The 15745-nt window shown below is 52.1% G+C and overlaps 1 non-coding gene across 1 annotated transcript; it reads left to right on the top strand.

The window, feature by feature from the left end:
* The first annotated feature begins 4566 nt into the window (after positions 1-4566).
* TRNAN-GUU (transfer RNA asparagine (anticodon GUU)) lies at positions 4567-4640 on the top strand. Its single transcript has one exon. It is a non-coding gene; the product is annotated as a tRNA-Asn (tRNA).
* Positions 4641-15745: the final 11105 nt, after the last annotated feature.

Raw genomic sequence — 15745 nt, 5'->3', positions numbered from 1 at the left:
CAAAACACCCGCCCACAGTACGCCGGGCGGTGTCCTTTTGCCTCGGGCTCTGAAATCCAGAGACCAAAAGCTCTTTGGAAGTGCCCCTCCCTTCACTGCACCTTACTCCCAGCTGCTGTCCTGGGTCAATGAAAACCCAGTGATCACCTCTCACCTCCTGGGGGGAAAGCCCCTTTCTCCCTCCCCTGTCTGCCCACATTGTCAGTCATTTGCTGTTCCACCCTGTCACTGCTCTGCTGGCCACCTTCTCTCCTCTGGGATGTCTTGTGGTCCCACTAAGAGCGGTGCAGGCTCCCTAAAATTAGCGGCCACCAGAGCCCGAACAGTAGCCCCATCCCTTCTTCTTGAGGCCACACACCTGCATCACCCCTTCTCCCCGAGGCCCCACTCCTGTGCTGACTAGGAGGTAAGGCGGGTCATATCCCCAGGATCATTTGGATCCCACTTGGGGTCTGCTCGGGGGACTTGTGCATCCGGGTCAGGGACATTAATACGATCCCGGTCGTACCGTTTCTGCGCCTCCTCCCTTGCCTTGGACATAACTTGTTTTCTTTAAACCTCAGACAATAGGGTTCGCAGGAGGATCTTACAATCATCCCAGTCCGGCTTGTGGCTGCTAAGATATCCCCCAAAAACTGAAATAAACCTGCTTGGGTTGGTGGAAAACTCTACTCCCTATGCTTTGTAAGCAGCCAAATCCCCAGGGTTAAAGGGCACATGAGCATAAACCTGCATAGTCGTGGCCAGACACCTATCCGATTCAGACCGGGTGACTTTAATTTCGGTGATTAAGGGGTATAGGCCAACCATTGGGGACTTACAAGGTGTGGGTGTAGGGGCCGAAGGGGACACCGGCTCTGCCATTACAGTGGGGGTGGGGGTCTGGGGACTAACATTAGCTGCTACCGAACCAGTCGGAGTCAGATTACAGTGCTGTAAAATATCTGGTTGAGCACATAAAGCCAAAAACAAATGTGCATACATATGTTCATTCCACTTCCTTGTTCTCTGACAGAACAGGAGTAACTGGAGGATCGTGTTGTAATTAATTGACCCTCCTAGTGGCCACCACTCCTGGTCCTCTAGTTGATATTGAGGCCAGTCAACTGTACAGAATCGTTTTAATTGGCTCTTAGTCATCGGATCCGCACCAAATACCTTCCAGTTTGCTAGAATGCACTCTAGGGGCATACATTGTGCCCTAACTCCAGAGCTCTGTCCCTGTCCCATACCTACAGGGTAACTCTGGGCGTCCCCAGGTTCCAAAAGAGCATACAATCCGGATCTCAAAAGGTTCCTACCTTATCCAAGGGACCGGTTCCTCACCGTCGCCCGCAGCTGCTACTCCCCTATGTCTAAGGGACCGGATCCTCACCATCGCCCACAGCTGCTTCTCCACTATATGAGTGTGTTGCATCATTGTGCCCTCCGGAGTCAATCAAATCGCGTCTCCTCCGAGGCCCCCGATGAACTCACCGGTGCGCGCTGGGCGTCAGTTCTCGCCGCAATCCTCGACCTCCAGGAAGGTTCTGGGCAAGGCTAAATAGCAGCCTCGTTGCCCACCCAGGAATGCCAAAAGCTGTTGCCGGCACCCAGTGCCAGAGGCAAGCAACAGCAGGGGTTCGTTGCCTGGCGTGCGTCACCCAATAATCACAACGGGGTGGAGAGGCAGAAAAGTTTATTTGAAGCTTCAAAGAAGGTACAGGGAGAATAGAATCTCACATCCTGCACACAGAGCAGGAAGTTACACAGGCTTTTATACATCCTTTCTTCAGCATACTTATCCAATAGCAAGCTGCCCTAAGTATCCATATAGCCAGCCAATCCAGTTACCAGCTAGTTCCCTTGTTCTCTGTACCATCTGTTAAACCATACATAAAGCTGCTTTATTCAGCATTGTTCTTCCATATCTGCCCTCTTTGGCCTTGTTTAGTTTCAGGCAGTCTGACTCTGCAACATATTGTTGCAGATCCTCAGCATAACTACTGCGAGTGCCTCCAGGCAGGGGGCCAAGGACACTTGGGCCTAGTGCGAGGGGGCTTCATCGACACTCGTGGTCTTCCATCCCCTCGAGTTACCGAGTGGCCATGCCCAGTGTCCCCAACACCAACACTCTGCCCCAGCCTGGAGCCCCCTCCTGCACCAAGCTCCCTCCCAGAGCCTGCACCCCTCACTCCCTCACTCCCCGACACTCTGTCCCACACGTGCAGGCTGCTAGGCAGCAGCTTTGGTAACAGCACATCAGTCTCTAGGTGTCTCTGTGGTGCAAGGGGTCAGCGCGTTCAGCTGTTAACCGAAAGGATGGTGGTTGGAGCCCACCCCGGGAGGACAATAAGCCTGGGCTACTTCCTCGCTCCTCAAGATCTGCTGGGATCCTCAAAGGCTCTTTTTTGCCACCTCAAAACCATCCCTCTTGGCCTCAGTGGTTTCAGCTGGTGGCCCTCAGAGTGCGCTGGATGCGACCCGGAATCCCATCTCCCAGCAGCCATGCCGGGGGCTCGGGCTTAATCCTCAAGGCCAAGTGCAAAACCTTCAGCCGGGAACAATTCACTTCCTTCCCACCCAAGCAGCAAGGGAGAAACGGACGAGACATGCCAGCTCGAAGAAGCCTTCCTCCCACTTCCCTGTTGCCTGCGCAAAGCTCTTGGCCAGCCTCATGCCTCGTCAGGGAAGCACGGCCATGCTGCCCCAGCCTGAGTCCCGGCCGCAGCCTGGCCCGCCCCAGCTGACGGAGTGCAGAGCCCCATGAGTCAATGGCAGGTCGAGTCGGGAGCCTTGGCTCTTTCCCTAGACAGCCACACAGAGCTGCCCAGAGCTGCCCAGTGTCCTGAGAGCCTCCGTCGTATTCTCCTGCAGGAGCCGCCTGCCGGTGCGGGTGGGAGAAGGGGACGAGGAAGCACGGCTGTCTCAGGCTGGGACAGTAGCCCTCACCACATGCAGGCCTCTTGCCTTCAGCCCAGACAGCCAGAGGTGCCAGGGAGCTCCCTGGCAGGCCCCCGCCTCAGCCACCTCCGGCCTCATGGCCTAGGCTCTTGGCGTTCTGCTGGTCGCCGACTCACTTGAAGGCCCAGAGCAAAAAGAAACAAGTGCATCCTTAGCAGAGGATGGTTTCGATCCACCGACCTCTGGGTTATGGGCCCAGCACAGTGCTGCTGCGCCACTCTGCTGGGTCTGCACCCATAGCCCCCAGCATCTGGATTTAGGGGCAGATTAACCTTTTGTGGGCCCTGGTGCCAAACATATTTGTGGGCCCCATGTCGTCATTGTGGGCTCCGAGCATGGGTCTGGTGTGGCAGGGCCATTGGTGCCCTAGTGTCCCCGGTCCTGAATCTCAGAGACATTTTTCATTTTGATCACACACCTCTACATGACTAGCTGCATTGCCATACACAGCTCCCTCAGCCCCCAGTTCTTCTCATTGCGCTCTACCCATGTGGGTTTACCAGTGTCCACAGTGAACAGAACTTTCAGAGTGATCAGGGAAGCTCCTCACAGATTTATCTCCTTCCTCATTCAGACCTTCTATAGCCACATCTCCAGTGCCACCCCATGTCACCAGTCACTGTGTGTGGTCCCATTCTCAGCTCAAAGATCCAAATCCAGCAGATACCTGGTCAGTTCTGACAAATCCCTTCCCCAGCACCCATCCTCTCATTTGAGCAAGCCCCTTGCAAACACCATTTTCCCAAAGTGAAGACTTAGCCCTTGGGAATCTGAAGACACCAGCCTTTCTCCCTCTGCTCCCATCTACAGGCTAGTCTACTGCCTGGTCCCCACCACCTCTCCCCATGCTTGTTTCCTTTCTACTTTGGAGATGCTTCCCAACCAGCTGGGACTATTCTCCCACTGCAAGCCTCATCTGCTTTCTCATTCCCTGGGCCCCTTAACATTCCTTTCCTATGGGTGACCTCTGTTCCTTGAGCTTAATTCCACTTTCTTTATCTTCTCTAGTTTTATGGCCCCCAGTAGTCACAGAGACACCTGCAGCTTCTCTGACTATAGCCATGAGGCCAATTGTCAGAGGCCAGCCTTAGATAGCCACAGCTACTAGTCAAGGGAGGGGTGGCAATTCCAAGGCTGAGCATGCTTGAACCTAGCAACGGCGGCACTAGGGCCTCTAAATCCTCAGCACTGGCCCTAGGCAGCTGCAGACTCTGCAGTTAAGCGTTTCCCTCCTCTAGGCCATGGCTTTAAGTGTCTGAGATGCCCATCACCTGCAGCAGAGGCCACCAATTCCCACGCACCCTCAGCTGGCATGTAGTCATGCAGAAAGTGCAGCCTGGATGATTTTGGAGGCTGGGGTACCAGGAAGTTCCCATCCCTGAGCAGCAGCTCTGCAACAAGCTCACATGGCCCCCCTCCACTGTGGGACCAGGACCACTTTGGCAGCGCTGCGAGAGGGGAGGAAGTGAGTGTTATGGGCCCATCTGAGCTTGGGCCTGCACGGTGGAGCCATTGGTGCCACGGTGAAATCGGTCCTCTCCGGACTAGCACCTTGCAAGCTCTAGCGTGGGCAGGAGATCTGCAGGCTGCACAGCCTTGGTAACAGGAGCCAGGTCTCTAGGTGTCTCTGTGGCACAATGGGTCAGCGCATTCGGCTGTTAACCGAGAGGATGGTGGTTCGAACCCACCCAGGGACGCTAGTAACTCATGCTATTTCCTTGCTCCTCAAGATGTGCTGGGAGTCTCAAAGGCCCCTTTTTGCCACCTCAAAGCCATCCCTCTTGGCCTCAGGGGGTTCAGTTGGTTGCCCGAAGAGTGCGCTGGATGCGAATCAGAAACCCATCTCCCTGCAGTCACGCCGGGCACTTGGGCTTAATCCTCAAGGTCGAGGGCTAAACCTTCAGCCAGGAATGTTTGGTCCCTTCCTGTCTCCACCAAGCAGCAAGGGAGAAGTGGACGAGACGTGCCAGCTAGAAGACGCCTCGCTCCCATTTCCCTGTTGGCTGCGCAAAGCTCTTGGCGTGTCTCATGCCTCGTCAGGGAAGCGTGGCCATGCTGGGTCCCGGCTGCAGCCTGGCCCGCCCCAGCTGATGGAGTGCAGAGCCCTGCGAGTCAACGGCAGGTCGAGTCAGGGCCGCATAACCCGCCCTTTCCGTGCTCCGGGGCTGGGGAGGCTGGGGCCACACAGCCCACTCTGGGGCTGGGGGGAAACCTCGGGGCACAAGCCTCTGGCGGGAGCTGGCTGCTGCAGTGGAACCCAGGGTGTCTCTAGAAGAACTTTTGGAGCCGACCTGGGGAAAACGCCTTTAATAACAACCAGCTCACGTTTAAACTGACTTTTTTTAAACCATTTTTATCACACTAACTAACCCTTGAATCATAGTGTCACCCCCCATAAAATGGCTTCAACCTTGTATTTTACCCAGGGTAAAACTAAACATCCCTTCAAATACAATGGAGTGGAGATCAATCCCTTTTCAGAGTTAATGCACATGAAAGAACCATGTTATGTTTCATCCCTTATGTCCTGGTCCCATCGCCTTTCCCACCTCTCCGTTACAAGTTGTGGTATTTTGCATAGAAACTTTATTTCCTCAGAGAGACCTGGGAACAAGGGCTGCTTGCTACACGGTACCAGATAAACACCTTTAATAGGAGACAGCTGTCCCTGTCAGCAAATCATCTCCCATCTTCAGAGATGCAGGTGGGAGGAAAGCAACAGCCTCTCCCTGCAGCACCCAGCTGTTGCTCCTGGATGCATGGCCTTGGTGTTTGAGGGCGCTATCAGCAGGGGATCGGCGTCATGTACCTCCCAGCCCCGTGGGGCTCCAGGCAGCGCATCTGCAGGCATGTGGGGCTGGGGGTGTTCTTGACGGGGTAGGAACCTTCAACTCTGCAGGCAGCTGGTGAGTTCCCAACTCACCTACCAGGGGGCTGAGAGGCTCTGGGGGAAGACTTTGGGCTCCAGCTTGCCAGGGCTCCAGGAGTGGGCTTGGGGTTTCAGGGCCCCTCCCTCCCTTGTGTCAGCTCCGGGGCTCTGGGCTTTAGCCTACCCACCTCCAGTTCTCCCCAGCTCCAGCCACAGGGCTTCAGCAGAGGGCTCTGGGCTTCAGCCCATGGGCTATGGCTTCGGACTTCAACCCCCGGGGCAGTGGGGCTCCGGCTTGGAAAAATTGCCACAGTTGCCACCAGCAAATGTTGGTGGCCACACTCGGAGGCCACCAAAAAAATCGTGATGCAACCCCTGCTTCAGAGCACGGAGGGGCAGCAGCTCAGGCCAGCGGGCAGCCTGGGCTGGGCAGATGCTCAGAGCAGAGCCCCAAAGGGCTGTCCTGTCTCCCTCCTCAGCAGCAAACCATCAATGCCCCCGACCCCTGAGACAGCAGCCTGGGGCTAAGGGCAGCACCCACTGGGGATTTCTCAACTTGCTCACACTGGGGTGAGCAGGGACTTGGGGGTGTTTCTAGCAGAGCCGTTGGAACTGAAGTGGGGAACCAACCTTTTATAACAGGCAGCTCAAGAATGGCATCAGATGAGCAGACTATTGCTTTAACTACTAGGCCACCTTGCCCAATGAATGGCCTCTTATTTCCTTGTTTCTAAGGTCTCTGCTTCCTGCAACCTTTCCCCCAGTTCATTGGCTGGCTGGGCAAAGGGAGGGTCTGTACTATTGAAAAAGACCAAATGCCAGGGACAAAACACTTTAATCCGGCCTGGTGCGGGGAGCTGGGTTTGCTCTTCAAATTCTGTCGTTCGTAAATGTCCAGGTCTGGGAATGTCCCACAGAAGCATTTCTAATGGGCAGCTGGCTGCAGAGCAGTTAAACTGCACAGAGCTCCTGTGGAGGACAGATGGGAATTAGAAACATTTTGATGATCGTTTGGGAAATTAGCCTTTGTTGACAAGGTTTGTCTCTGTTCCTATTTCACCTTCCTGTGTTATGCAGAGGGATCTTTGGCTTATTTTTGTGAGTTTAATAACTATCTCCAAAACTTTATTTACTCAAACCGGCACTGACGGGATAAGGAACAATTCAGTTCACTGAACTGAAGGTGGGAGATCATTTTTTGACCGGGAGAGGGACACCTCCTCTTAAAGGTGTTTGTCTGGCTGGCAGCCCTGGTTCCCAGGTCTCTCTTGAGGGAAGAAAGTTTCTATGAAAAATACCAAAACTTGTAAGGGAGAGGAGGGAAAGGTGATGGCCACACGATGGCGCCAGCATGGACCATAATATGGTGCTTTCATGTGGGACGACTCTGAACATTGACTGATCTCCACTCCTTGGATTTGAAGAGATGTTTACTTTTGGACTTGGAAAACTACAAGGTTGAAGCAATTATATCAGGGGTCTCAAACTCCCAGCCTCCGGGACATTTGCGGCCCGCGAACCTCCCGAATGTGGCCTGCAGGGCTTTAGCAGTTTTGCTGCCAGGTCTCTCCCTTGGCCCCACCTGCTTCCCCCAGACACTCCCCCTGCCCCCCGACTCCAGGGGCCCGGGCAGCACAGCGGAACTGAGCGGCGTCTTCCTGCTCACTCCAGTGGCTGCCGGCCCCTCCCTGTGGCCCCGGGGCGGGGGGGAGGGCTGTGCCTACACATGCTGCCCCTCCCTGAGTGCCCCTGCAGCCAATGGGGCACTGTGGGGGTGGTGCCTACGGCCAACAGGGGGCGGAGGCTCCCCCCGGACCTTGGAAACTCAGGTAATCATGGCACCTCCAACCCCCTCCCAGAGTCTGCATCCCCACCCCACATACCCCCTCCCATCCCCAACTCTCTCCCAGAGCCTGCATCACATCCCCCAGCCTCCAAACTCCCTCCCAGACCTGCACCCCCTTCCTCTGCACATCCCCCGAGCCTCCAAACTCCCTCCCAGAGCCTGCACCATAGAATCATAGAATCATAGAATATCAGGGTTGGAAGGGACCCCAGAAGGTCATCTAGTCCAACCCCCTGCTCGAAGCAGGACCAATTCCCAGTTAAATCATCCCAGCCAGGGCTTTGTCAAGCCTGACCTTAAAAACCTCTAAGGAAGGAGATTCTACCACCTCCCTAGGTAACGCATTCCAGTGCTTCACCACCCTCTTAGTGAAAAAGTTTTTCCTAATATCCAATCTAAACCTCCCCCACTGCAACTTGAGACCATTACTCCTCGTTCTGTCATCTGCTACCATTGAGAACAGTCTAGAGCCATCCTCTTTGGAACCCCCTTTCAGGTAGTTGAAAGCAGCTATCAAATCCCCCCTCATTCTTCTCTTCTGCAGGCTAAACAATCCCAGCTCCCTCAGCCTCTCCTCATAAGTCATGTGTTCTAGACCCCTAATCATTTTTGTTTCCCTTCGCTGGACTCTCTCCAATTTATCCACATCCTTCTTGTAGTGTGGGGCCCAAAACTGGACACAGTACTCCAGATGAGGCCTCACCAATGTCGAATAGAGGGGGACGATCACGTCCCTCGATCTGCTCGCTATGCCCCTACTTATACATCCCAAAATGCCATTGGCCTTCTTGGCAACAAGGGCACACTGCTGACTCATATCCAGCTTCTCGTCCACTGTAACCCCTCGGTCCTTTTCCGCAGAACTGCTGCCGAGCCATTCGGTCCCTAGTCTGTAGCGGTGCATTGGATTCTTCCATCCTAAGTGCAGGACCCTGCACTTATCCTTATTGAACCTCATCAGATTTCTTTTGGCCCAATCCTCCAATTTGTCTAGGTCCTTCTGTATCCTATCCCTCCCCTCCAGCGTATCTACCACTCCTCCCAGTTTAGTATCATCCACAAATTTGCTGAGAGTGCAATCCACACCATCCTCCAGATCATTTATGAAGATATTGAACAAAACCGGCCCCAGGACCGACCCTTCGGGCATTCCACTTGATACCGGCTGCCAACTAGACATGGAGCCATTGATCACTACCCGTTGAGCCCGACAATCTAGCCAGCTTTCTACCCACCTTATAGTGCATTCATCCAGCCCATACTTCCTTAACTTGCTGACAAGAATACTGTGGGAGACCGTGTCAAAAGCTTTGCTAAAGTCAAGAAACAATACATCCACTGCTTTCCCTTCATCCACAGAACCAGTAATCTCATCATAAAAGGCGATTAGATTAGTCAGGCATGACCTTCCCTTGGTGAATCCATGCTGGCTGTTCCTGATCACTTTCCTCTCATGCAAGTGCTTCAGGATTGATTCTTTGAGGACCTGCTCCATGATTTTTCCAGGGACTGAGGTGAGGCTGACTGGCCTGTAGTTCCCTGGATCCTCCTTCTTCCCTTTTTTAAAGATTGGCACTACATTAGCCTTTTTCCAGTCATCCGGGACTTTCCCCGTTCGCCACGAGTTTTCAAAGATAATGGCCAATGGCTCTGCAATCACAGCCGCCAATTCCTTCAGCACTCTCGGATGCAACTCGTCCGGCCCCATGGACTTGTGCACGTCCAGCTTTTGTAAATAGTCCCTAACCACCTCTATCTCCACAGAGGGATGGCCATCTCTTCCCCATTTTGTGATGCCCAGCGCAGCAGCCTGGGAGCTGACCTTTTTCGTGAAAACAGAAGCAAAAAAAGCATTGAGTACATTAGCTTTTTCCACATCCTCTGTCACTAGGTTGCCTCCCTCATTCAGTAAGGGGCCCACACTTTCCTTGGCTTTCTTCTTGTTGCCAACATACCTGAAGAAACCCTTCTTGTTACTCTTGACATCTCTTGCTAGCTGCAGCTCCAGGTGCGATTTGGCCCTCCTGATATCATTCCTACATGCCCGAGCAATATTTTTATACTCTTCCCTGGTCATATGTCCAACCTTCCACTTCTTGTAAGCTTCTTTTTTATGTTTAAGATCTGCTAGGATTTCACCATTAAGCCAAGCTGGTCGCCTGCCATATTTACTATTCTTTCAACTCATCGGGATGGTTTGTCCCTGTAACCTCAACAGGGATTCCTTGAAATACAGCCAGCTCTCCTGGACTCCTTTCCCATTCAATTTAGTCCCCCAAGGGATCCTGGCCATCCGTTCCCTGAGGGAGTCGAAGTCTGCTTTCCTGAAGTCCAGGGTCCGTATCCTGCTGCTTACCTTTCTTCCCTGCGTCAGGATCCTGAACTCAACCAACTCATGGTCACTGCCTCCCAGATTCCCATCCACTTTTGCTTCCCCCACTAATTCTACCCGGTTTGTGAGCAGCAGGTCAAGAAAAGCGCCCCCCCTAGTTGGCTCCTCTAGCACTTGCGCCAGGAAATTGTCCCCTACGCTTTCCAAAAACTTCCTGGATTGTCTATGCACCGCTGTATTGCTCTCCCAGCAGATATCTGGAAAATTAAAGTCACCCATGAGAATCAGGGCATGCGATCTAGTAGCTTCCGTGAGCTGCCGGAAGAAAGCCTCATCCACCTCATCCCCCTGGTCCGGTGGTCTATAACAGACTCCCACCACTACATCACTCTTGTTGCACACACTTCTAAACTTAATCCAGAGACACTCAGGTTTTTCTACAGTTTCGTACCGGAGCTCTGAGCAGTCATACTGCTCCCTTACATACAGTGCTACTCCCCCACCCCTTTCCCACACACCCCCTCCCGACCCAAAACACCCTCCCAGAGCCTGCACCCCCACCCCCTCCTCCTGCACCCCCACACCCTGCCCCAGGCCAGAGCCTGCACCCAGGACCCGAACTGCATCCCAGAGCCTGCACCCCAGACCCCCCTCTCCCACCCAAACTCCCTCCCAGAGCCCAACCTCTCACCCCTTCTGCACCCAAAGTCCCTTCCAGAGCACGCACCCCAATCCCCTACCCCAGACCTCTTCTCCCACACAAACTCCCTCCCAGAGCCTTAGGTAGGTGGGGGGTGGAGTTTTTTGGGGGGTGGAGTTTTGTGGAGCTTGTTCTGGGCAGCATAAATGACATTATTGGCCCACTGGGAGATTTTGAGGATTTTCACTGGCCCTAAGGTAAAGTGAGTTTGAGACCCTGCTTTAAGGGATTGGAGCAATGCTGGGGAGATGGAAGGGCACAGAGCTGGGGAGCAGTGTGTGCTCCAAGGAAAGTTGTTGTTGTGCTCTGGTGACACAGGGCGGGTGTGGGGATCTTGTAAGCTGTGGGGTTTGTGTAGAGATAAAGTTCACTAACCCCCAGGTTCAAAGCCGTTCCTGCTCTGGGCTATACAGGGCAGTCTTTATTGAGAGTGTAGCTCACTGGTTGAATAGTTGCCTGCAGGGCAATGGGTTCCTAGTTCAAATCCAAGCACTTCCCTTTAAAAATTTTTTCAAATGAAAATCGATTTCCGGACCCATCTCCAGTGTGTTCAGGAGTCCGCTGAATGGGGATGCTTGAAATGAATGTAAACACTCAGCAGTTCCCCTTGCAAATGTGGAAAACGCAGCAGAGCTGTCCAGCAGCTGAAATCCGATCCAGTCCTCGCGTCTCCAAGAGGGACACTCTGTATTTGGGGCTTGTGCGACACCTCTGGGACGGTGACAGGTGAAAAAATGCTGGATTCAATGACAGCTGAGATCACAGGAGGGGAAGGTGAATGGCAGAACTGCACAGGGTCATAACACTCAGACCCGGGGCTTCACTGTCATTACCCCTGTGTTTGCCCTCATTTATATCCTAAGAAACACACCCTTCCCCCACCCCCACACACTGTCACACCCACCTTTTCCCCTGGAGCCCACCCCACCCCAACCCTGCCCTACCCCTCTCCCACACACACGCCATGGGACACAGCCTCTCCGTGACTCACCCAGGTCGGGACTTGCCTCTGGATCGCCCCTCCTGGCTGTGAGACTCAAACCCTGCCTGACTTCTGTATGTTGGTCTGTTTTGTGTCTGTCGTGTTGATGTGCATGTGGGTCCTGGGTGATTTTTGTGAATGCCTTGCCCAGTTTTGTGTGCATGTGTGTATGATTTTTGCATGCATATTCTTTTTTGCTTAGTATTCTTTTGGTATGTGGATTTTGTGTTTTCATGTTGTGTGCTTTTTCTGTGTTTTTTGGTGTGGATTTGTTCTTTGTATGTTTTGAGCCATTAATTAACTCTAAGCGATGCTTTGTAATTGATATGGACACCTTACAACACAAACCGCTCAATTGACACTACTCTCTCTGAAAAAGGAAAAGGAGTACCTGTGGCACCTTAGAGACTAACAAATTGATTTGAGCATAAGCTTCCGTGAGCTACAGCTCACTTCATCCGATGCAGTGAGCTGTAGCTCATGAAAGCTTATTCTCAAATAAATTGGTTAGTCTCTAAGGTGTCACAAGTCCTCCTGTTCTTTTTGTGGATACAGATTAACACGGCTGCTACACTGGATACTCTCTCTGAGTTGACACTTTTGCTTGCTTGTAATTGAGATTGACCCTGTCAAGGTTCCTTCCCCACTCTGAATGCTAGGGTACAGATGTGGGGACCTGCATGAAAACCTCCTAAGCTTACGTTTACCAGCTTATGTTAAAACTTCCCCAAGGTACAAACTATTTTACCTTTTGCCCTTGGACTTTCGCTGCCACCACCAAACATCTAACACCATTTATTGGGAAAGAGTTCGTTTGGAAACGTCTTTTCCCCCAAAATCCTCCCACATCTTACCCCCTTTTTTCTCGGGAAGGTTTGATAAAAATCCTCACCAATTTGCATAGGTGACCACAGACCCAAACCCTTGGATCTTAAGAACAATGAAAAAGCATTCAGTTTCTTAAAAGAAGAATTTTAACAGAAGAAAAAGTAAAAAGAATCACCTCTGTAAAATCAGGATGGTAAATACCTTACAGGGTAATTAGATTCAAAACATAGAGAATCCCTCGAGGCAAAACCTTAAGTTACAAAAAGACACAAAAACAGGAATATCCATTCCATTCAGCACAGTTTATTTTCTCAGCCATTTAAAGAAATCAGAATCTAACGCATATCTAGCTAGATTACTTACTAAGTTCGAAGACTCCATTCCTGTTCTGTCCCTGGCAAAAGCATCACACAGTGAGACCCAGACCCTTTGTTTCTCCCCGCCTCCAGCTTTGAAAGTATCTTGTCTCCTCATTGGTCATTTTGGTCAAGTGCCAGCGAGGTTATCCTAGCTTCTTAACCCTTTTCAGGTGAAAGGGTTTTTCCTCTGGCCAGGAGGGATTTTAAAAGGATTTACCCTTCCCTTTATATTTATGACAACGCTTATGAACGCAAACTGCTCAATTGACTTGACTTGCTCAATTGGTTCTGCTCAATTGACTCTACTCTGTAAACTGATACTTTGTAATGGAGATTGGCACTTTTTGTAACAACAACCGCAGAAAGCCCTTAACTGGCGCAGCTGGCATAGGACTAAATTCCTTTAAAAATGGACTCTGCAAACTGAGAACTTTCAGTCTCCGGTTGTGCCACCACCCTCCAGGAGCATCGGAGGTGCATCTGACACGGACTTGGCTCCATTCTCGTGTCCAGGCCACCTGGCCAGTGCTCTGTCATGGGCAACCTCTAGGCTGGTCACTATAACCTCTATGCAGAACTTGTATGACTCAATGTATGAATGTATCTGCAGATAAGTAAGGAATAAGTAGTGACATAGTTGTGTGTGAAAAGAAAAGGAGGACTTGTGGCAGCTTAGAGACTAACCAATTTATTTGAGCATAAGCTTTTGTGAGCTACAGCTCACTGTGTGTGTTTTCTATATTTTTATTATATTTACAATAAATGTGGCATTTTGCCTTGTCCCTTTTACAAGATCCTGTTGGTCTTATTTTATTAATATAACACAGACACCCTCCCCCAGCTCTCCCTGTGCCCTGGGCTCACACCTGGGTGTCTCCCGAATCCTTGGCGTTGTCCAGCATGTCTCCCTCCACAGAAGTCACCTGGCCTCATCTTAGACGCCATCTTCATATTGCTCTTCTCCATCCCAGAGCTCCTGCTCTGCTCCTCAGACCCATCTTCCTCAGCTTTGCAGGCAGAGGGGAAGGGGCACCGTGGGAATCACACATGCCCCATTCCAGACACCCCATCACATCCACAGGGCTCCCAAACCAGGACACCAGGCCCCATCCCGAGGGAGCAAAAAGCCTTTGTGAGCCCAGCACACACCAGACAGGAAAAGATTAACACCCACACCCAGCTGTGACGGTGCTGCCTGTGAGAGCCAGCTGAGGTCACTCAATCATGGTGAACTGCAAACAGACCAGGGCAGACAAACCCCAAACACTGGTGGATATTCCAATGGTTAGATTTACCCAGCCAGCCTGAAACAGCTGCTATAGCACCTCCCTGGTTACTCAGACGTCCAAATAATGCAGTTCCCTTAAGGTGCCCAGCCTCAGGCCTCCATCCAGATACACATGTCAAGCATATGATGATCAATTCTGAAAATCTTCTTTCATCACACAAAAGAAAAGGTTCTCCTGACCCCAAAGGACCAAGCCCCAGACCCAGGTCAAATGAGAACTCAGATCTTTCCCCAAATACACGCTTACAGTCAATTCTTATTAACTAATTAAAATTTATTAGAAAAGAAGAGAATTGGTTAAAAGATCAATATACAGACAGACTTGAGTTCAATTCTTGAGGTTCAGACACACAGCAGAGACGAGCTTGTAGTCGCCAAAAGTCCTTTTAGAAATAGTCCTCAGGTTACAGTCCGATGTCCATATTCAGGGTGACTCCAATCAATGACTGGGGATCTCAATCCTTATGGCTCCGGGTTTCCCGCTCTTGAAACCCAAAGCAGATCTGAGATGAAGAAGGATCATGTCCCAAGGTTTTTATATATTTCCTGTCTGAGAAAACAATTGGCTTAACTTTCCTTCTTCCAAAGATCATGGCAATTAGCACAGGATAATTTATCCATTATACAGTTCAGATACAGGTGATCACAACCTTCAAAGAGACATAGACAATAATACTATGTCACTCAAGAGTCTTCCTAAATGTTAATATTCCCTTTTTGATCTTTGAATCAAAGCTTTGGCCCTAGATAAGACTTCTTTGCTTACATCACAAGACCTGAGCAAACATCTACACTTCTACCTCTAACAATGCAGACTTGCATTTCAAAGCTCTATTCAATTACGTCTCTCCCTACCCAGTCTTTAAAGTTCGGGGGAGGAGGAGGTCGGGGGCGGGGTGCTGAGGATGGTGGGGAGAGAAGGAGGAAGTTGGGGGAGGGGTGCTGAGTATGGTGGGGGTAGGAGGAGGTTGGGGGATGGGTGCTTAGTGCGGGGGGGGAGGAGGCGGTCGGGGGAGGGGCGCTGAAGACAGGGGGAGGAGGAGGTTGGGGGCGGAGTGCTGAGAATGGGGGAGGAGGTCGGAGGTCGGGGGCACAGCACTGAGGACGGGGAGGGGTTTGGGGGCAGGGGGGTTGTGGGGTGCAGGCTCCAGGAGGGGTTTTGGGGTGGGAGGGATTGGGGTGGGAGGGCGGGGCAGTTGGAGGTTCAGGGTCCAGCTGGGTGGCGCTTGGCTCAGGTAGCTCCCGATTGGCAGCTCCGCGGGACTCAGGCTGGCCCCACACTCGTGGGGTGACTCCAGATTCACCCCGAGGCAGCTGATCCTAATCTGGCAGAGGCCCCAACTCTGTGGGTGCTCTGGGGCTGGAGCACCAGGGGGAAGAAGAGGGGTGCTCAGCACTGACTGGGGTGACCAGCCATCAGGTGATCAAGGGAGCCCAGCTAGCCTAGGGCTGGTTGGGGCAGGGTGGTTTACGCAGGGAAGCCCCAACAGGAGACAGGGGAATCCAGGACAACAGGGTGGGGTGGCAAGTGGTGGCCAGACTCTCTCCACCAGGGTCTAGTCTAGCTCAGGCTCCAGCTCAACTTCCTCCCTGCGTCA

This window comes from Lepidochelys kempii, chromosome 22 (assembly GCF_965140285.1).
Source record: "Lepidochelys kempii isolate rLepKem1 chromosome 22, rLepKem1.hap1, whole genome shotgun sequence".
Lineage (NCBI taxonomy): Eukaryota > Metazoa > Chordata > Testudines > Cheloniidae > Lepidochelys > Lepidochelys kempii.
Note: the sequence above shows the minus strand (reverse complement) of the source record. Positions and strands in the feature narration are given on the sequence as shown.